Source organism: Ziziphus jujuba, chromosome 2 (genome assembly GCF_031755915.1).
Source record: "Ziziphus jujuba cultivar Dongzao chromosome 2, ASM3175591v1".
Classification (NCBI taxonomy): domain Eukaryota; kingdom Viridiplantae; phylum Streptophyta; class Magnoliopsida; order Rosales; family Rhamnaceae; genus Ziziphus; species Ziziphus jujuba.
The window spans coordinates 7178327-7185589 of record NC_083380.1 but is presented as its reverse complement, the minus strand read 5'-3'; positions in this window follow the sequence as shown (position 1 = coordinate 7185589).

The following is a 7263-nucleotide window of genomic DNA, read 5'->3' as shown; positions in this document are numbered from 1 at the left end:
TTTGGTATTTCATATCATTTTAATTATTTATATAATTTGATTTTTTATTCAAAACTTATTAATTTTCAATTTTAGTAATTTTGATTACTTTTATTTAGATTTTTAACTTTTAATTTTAAGCTATTTTAAATAATTTAGAGACGGCTGAAATTTTTCCAATTACATAAAGACAATATAAAAAAGAAAAAAAAAGCTTAAAAGGGGAATTTAAAATAATATGAAAATTAAATGCAAGAAGGAAGTGTAACACAAATAAAATTTGATTTTTCTTTTTTAATGCAACTTAAAAATATTTCAACATGCTTTGGTCAAGGCACAGAACTTAAAAAGATATAGTAAATAGATTTACAGTGTTCATTGATTTGAAACTGATCTATTTCGACAATAATTAATCCAATTTCAACAAGATATAGTAAATAGGTTTATAGTGTTCATCAACTTGAAATTGACCTATTTTGACAATAATCAATCCAATGTAATTACTAATCTATTTGGTAATTTTCAATTCAATGTAAATCGATTTCAATAATAATTAGTTTGGATTGAATTGGATGGTCGGTTTTAAATTCAATTTTAAACTTAGATTTGTAAATTTTGAATTTTAGAATTTTAGACACTAAAAAGTTAAAACTTTGGATTTTAACATTTTTTTTACTTGTGTAACAAAGCTAAAATTATTAAAATCTCTTAACATTTTGAAAAATGAAAATATTTATTTTATTTTAAAATAAATATAACAAAATTGATTAAAATAATGTATCAATTATAATTAATTTTTTAACTAAATAATGCAAATCAATATAAAAATTAAATAAAACAAAAAGCATAACATTTTTAAATTATTATATTATATTTGATTTAGTTTGGATCAATTTTGTTTTTTTTTTAACCGATGCAAACTAATCCAATTATCGATTTTTAATTTTTAAAATTAAACCAATTAAATCCAAATACTTTAAAATAACCGATTCTAATAAATTGGATTGGATTAATATCATTTTGATAAGTTAATTGGTTTTTCTACGCATCCCTATAATTATAGATTATATCTAAACATGAACATCAACATTTGATAATGGGTAATTCTATCCACGATCTACAATATACTGACTGCATTATGATCTATACACATTTATTCTAAAATATATTTTTACTAGTTATCTTAATAATTTATATTTATTTTATTATTAATTACTTCAAATCAAACCTACTTAGATTACAATCTATAATTTCTCTTAATACCTTTAATGAAATAAAAGAATAAGAAAAATAATTTTTTATCCCCAATTTTTCAAAATCTGTATTTTGGGTTAGAGTTATAAATAGAAGAATTTGAGCATTCTACGCCATGCCCACACTTCTGATTTCATTCATTTAGTCATAGCCCTTTTTTGACAGTTGAATGATAGAGATTATGATGTTTGAACATGGATAACATTTTGTCATTTCACTGTAGTTGAACTTCTTGTACATTTTTAACTGTGGCCATGTAATTGTATGTTAATATTGTCTTCTAGATTGGCTATAAGAACTGTTGGGGCATCACAAATCAAATCTTGCTTTTGTGATCTATCGATTTTTTAGCTTGAAATTGTTATGAATTTTCTTATAAAAATCATGAAGGACTGTAATTGTTCGAACTTAAAAATTGTCGGTAACAACCTTTTTAACAATTTGATAAGAATTTCAGCTTATGAGTCATTAGAGAAACATTTAAGAGAAAAATTGACTTTTCCTTGACAACTAAAATTCAGACAAAACATCAAACCAAAGAAAAAGAATAACCTATATAGATTTATCCTCTTAAGACAGTGACTTATGTCTTGTAAAAATGACATAAACCATTTACTTATACAAGCTATGTAGATGGACATGGGATGAGTGGCGACAGGGATGGATGTGAAAGTTAGAAAGCAATATTGCAAGGACATAAAATAGCAGAACGTTCTATTGTTTTTCATAATATAAATTCTATTTTGACGAAAAAATATATATATATATATATAAATTATAGGATCAGTTACACAAATACCTTTGTAATTTTAAAAATTTTCATATATACCGTTTATTTTCTGATTATTGTACATAACATATGCACATTTGAACTAAAGTTTTGATAGTTTAATTAAATTTTGAATTCTTTTAAAGTTAGTTATTTAAAATGTTATATGGCGTGGTTTTGCATCATAATTTTATATGCTGCAAATTATAGTTATTTTACCAATGGTTAAAAAACTAAACTAAATGGTTAAAATCCATTTAGTTTTCTATCTTCCTACTCAAACACCATAACTAAATTTAAAATATTAAAATCTCAATTTATAATTTGTTCCACATTAAATTTTTAATTCTCAAATTATTACTAAAAAGTTTAAAAATTAAAAAAAAAATTATTTTTTTATTTTACAAATAAGATAAGAACAAAAAATTAATTAATTGATTAATTAGAGAGCATTTCAATTAAAGTGCGTGTAACTAACCCATTTATTTATTCTTATCATTTTTTTAAAAAAAATATTAAAGTTACTTCAACTTAAAAATCTTATATAGGAAGGATTATGAATTTATTAGATTAAACTCTTTCTCTTAACTAGTTAATTTCAAACTAGAACCAAAAGAGGTAAAACCCTTAAGTTGAAATGAATTTGAAAGTGAAAATATAATATTATTTGTTAGTTTTTTATTTTATTTTAAATTATTGTCGTATATTTTTAGTATTTCCTACGGTAAATGAATAAATATTTAAATATATTTTCGATATATTTATAGATAGTGACATGGTAAGTCGGTTAATTGGGATGATTGAAATCAAATTGTTTTCCTTTGATATTATCAAAGGATCGAAGGGCTGTCAGCGTTCAATCAAACGTGGCCATGACCAACGTCGCCAGTGTAATTAAAATAGTATAATCGTATGCTGGGTGTTTACTTTGTTGGAGAAATTAAGTCCTGAAGGAAAATAAAAAATTGAGTTAAAAAAAAATAATAAAAAATTGAGTTAAAAAAAAAAGTAGTATGCTCATCAATATACATTACAAGGGAACTCTCTTTTCTTATTTGAAGGAAAGAGACATCTTAAATATATTACGTATATTAAAACAAAATTTTACAAAAAAATGAATAAATAAATAACACCGAAAAAGAAATGGCTATAGACAGACTTTCTTTTTATTTATTTTTTTATATTTTTTTACCACCCTACTGTATTTCTTTTTAATAAATTTTTTGTATATCTTCTTAATAATTTTTTTTTGGCAGAATATTTTGAACAAATATTGATTAGAAAAGGAAAAAACCACAAAATATGGATCTCAAATAGAACAAATTTATATATACAGCTAATTAAAAGGATATAAATGAAATTATTTTAAAAAATATAAATGAAATAACTAAGAGGAAAATGAAAATTATTTGAAACTTAAAAAAATAAATGATATTTTTAAAATTAATATTGATATGAAAGGATCTAAATAAAATGTTTCTCTAAAAATAACCATGGCCGTATTTTAATGTTTTTGTGCCTTAGCTAAGGTTTGTGTAGAAATCGGTCTTCTTAAGGAAAACCTCCCAAAAGTCACGAATAAGGAACTTGGTGTCCACACGTCACTGAAAATGGCCTATGCTCTAAGAAGTAAGAACTGTTGAATGACAAACTTTGTTTTGTCACATATTTTTACCACAAAATGCCCAAAAATCTATGGCTTCATTTTTTATTTTATTTTCGTTTTTTTTTTTTCTCTGATATAATAATCACTCGAAAAGAAGGAGGTTGACCAGTAAAGTCCATCAGTTAACCAATGCCAAAAAACAAAAAAAAAATTGTTCACCTATGCTTGTTTTCTTTTAATCAAAACGCTGCGTTTACTCCTGCCCTCGGGAAAATCCTTTTTGCCGAAATGTCCACTATACTTTTCCACTCCACTGAAATTAATTAGGCAATCTGATAGACTGATAAAGAAATGCCCTAAAATTTCCAAAAATTCAAAATCTCCCTATTCCTGTCCCTATCGATGGATCTCTGAGCTATAAAGCCAGAGAGACATTGTTCAAGTATGAAGCATTCATAATGGTTGATATTGATAAGAAAAACGGAAAAAAAAAAAAAACCATTAAAATAATTTCCATATACTGCAAAATAAAAGTAATTAGTGAATATTTTAAGTTAGTGTAGTATCATTGGGAATCAAAAAGAAAATTTCCATATATTTAAATCTCTCTTTTGGTCCATAACGGTTGCGGATTTTCTAGAATTTTTCAGTATCTTCCTTTCGAACGACGAAACGGCGTCAGTCCTCTTCGGATGTGGATACGGGATCGGCGATGGAAAAGCCTTTCCCTGATAATTTCAGCCTTAATTTCAGCAAAGGTGGGAGGGCCCCTTTCAATATTTGTTTCATTTTTGTTGAAACGGCGGTGGTTTCTCAATTGGATTTCAATCTCTGTTCGTGACAAGCGGCAATGGTGGTGGCATGGGTGTCTTTCAACCTCTGTTAGTGGCTTAATGGTTCCGTTTGTGTTGATATTCAATGCTAATTATATGCACCAAAATATTTAACAAAAACATTATCAAATTATTAATTTGATATATTTATAGATAAGTAAATAAAAAAATAATATAATATTTAAATATTATGAAATATTAAACCGAAAATTTTTAAAATTTTTTTTAATTATAATTAGATATTTTCATAAAATTATAAAAATATTAAACATAAAAATATTCAATTTTATAAAATTATAAAAATATAAATATAAAAAAATCCTATTGTAATAAAAAAAAATTATATTATCATTCCACAAATTTAGCTGGGCGACATCGGACATGGTAAGTCGGTTAATTGGGATGATTGAAATCAAATTGTATTCCTGTTATCAAAGGATCAAAGGGCTGTCAGGGTTCAATCAAACGTGGCCATGACCAACGTCGCAAGTAAGTCGGTTAATTGGGATGATTGAAATCAAATTGTATTCCTATTATCAAAGGATCAAAGGGCTGTCAGGGTTCAATCAAACGTGGCCATGACCAACGTCGCAAGTATGTAATTAAAATAGTATGTTAATTAAAATCGTATGTTGGGTGTTATGGAGAAATTAAGTCCTGAAGGAAAATAAAAAATTGGGTTAAAAAAAGAAAAAAAATAGTATCAGAGCATAAAAGCATGAGTTCATGTGATCAGCTCATCAATATATATTACATAGGGAACTCTCTTTTCCTATTTGAAGGAAAGAGACATTTTAAATATATTACGTATATTAAAACAAAATTTTACCAAAAAAAAAAATGAATAAATAAATAACATAGAAAAAGAAAAGGCTATAGACAGACTTTCTTTTAATTTCTTTTTTTTTTTTTCCATCACCCTACTGTATTTCTTTTTAATAATTTTTTTTATATATATCTTTTCAATAATTTTTTTTTTTTGACAATTAATTAACCCTATATATATATATAGAGAGAGAGAGAGATCCTGATCTGATGACTAAGTGACGTCATCACATAATGTGGATGGTTGACGGGACTGTCTCAACCATTTATGAGGCTCTAAGCAGAAAAAAATACTTGGACCTAATTTTATTTTAAAATATTAGTTTTTAAAAAATAAATTTTTATATAAAATTTAATTTTTTATATTTTAAAATGTAAAGTACTAATTAAATTTTATATTTAAAATTCGATAATAATTTTTTTTTAATTGATAAAATTATCAAATTATTTAATATTTTTTGAGATATTATTGAGCACAAATAAAAATAGTATTTTACAAGCTATCCATACATTAGAAAAAGAATTTAATTTTTTTATATGGTTTAGTATCTAAAATGTCGTTTTCTAAATTTATTATTTTTTTTAAAATTTTTCGTTCTGAAAATAAATCTATACCATTAATATAACATAGTATATCATGTTTTTAAAAGTTTTTAAGATTTAAATTTTTTTTTTTTAGAAAATCATCACCAAGCAATTTTGATATTTCTACGTTATATAAAAAATTAAAATTTTCTTCATATATCATAAACTGTTCAAACCTATTTTGAAATAAAGAAATGACCCAATCAATTATATAGTTAAAATAATTAATTTAAAAGATTCTTAAGCCATAAGTCTTACCTAATTAGTTTCATTCTCAGTAAATTGTTTATTTCTTCTAATTACATATTTTTCATGAAATTTTGGTTTTACATTCATTTCATTCGCAATCTCTTAAGCATAAATCATTGCAGATGTGAACCTATTTTTTTTTTTTTATATAGTCATTAAGAAAAGAAATAAAACCCTTTAGCTGATCTAATGCAATAGCAATGTTCATATCTTTATATTGTAAAAATTTACTAACAGTACTAATTGCAAACAATATATCATACCAAATAATTATACTTAATAAAAATTGAAAATTTTTAATCTCACATGTTGCTAAAGAAATTGCTTCACTTTTTGTTTTATGATCATTATTAGTTTTTGTTAGATGATATAAAGCATCTTTTATTTATGGAGCTTGATATTTTATTACTTTAACACTTTTAAGATGACTTTCCTAATGTGTTTGTAACAATGGTTTAAGAGTTAAATTAGAAAAATGGTGTGTAAATTTTTCTGAAAGAACAAACAAATTACAAATATTAATTTTTATTTAGATTAATTAGAATTAGCATCTAGAAGAATAATTAGCCTAAATTAAAAAAAAATATAAGAATTAAAATCTAATGAATTTAGTTGAATAAAAGATATAAAGAAAAAAATAAAAACATAAACTAGAGAAACGTGAGGTATGTATATATATATATACATGAATGAATAACTACACCATGAATTCAAATAAAAGAATATATATATATATATATATATATACATATACATATATTAGGAGAATGACTAAAAATTCATTAAAATAAATAAAAATCAACAAGCTTATCTTATATTTTGGGATCCTTTAGGTTAGAATTGCATATTATGTATGTTGAATATTAAAAATTAAATAAATATGAAATAAGAGTGAATGAGAAGAGAAGAAAAGAAGTGAGTAAGAGAAAAAAACTACATAAACAAGAAAAGTATTTAATATATATTATTATTATTATTTTTTATGGTTACAATCTAATTAATTATAAAAACAAAATATAAAAAGTTTCAATTAGACTTGAATAGTATTATTTTTCAAAAATAAAAATAATCAAAGATAATTAGTAATAAATGATCAATTAAAAATAATTTAAAATTTTAACAAGATCAACTTCTTATGTTTTCAAAATAAATTAATTATTATC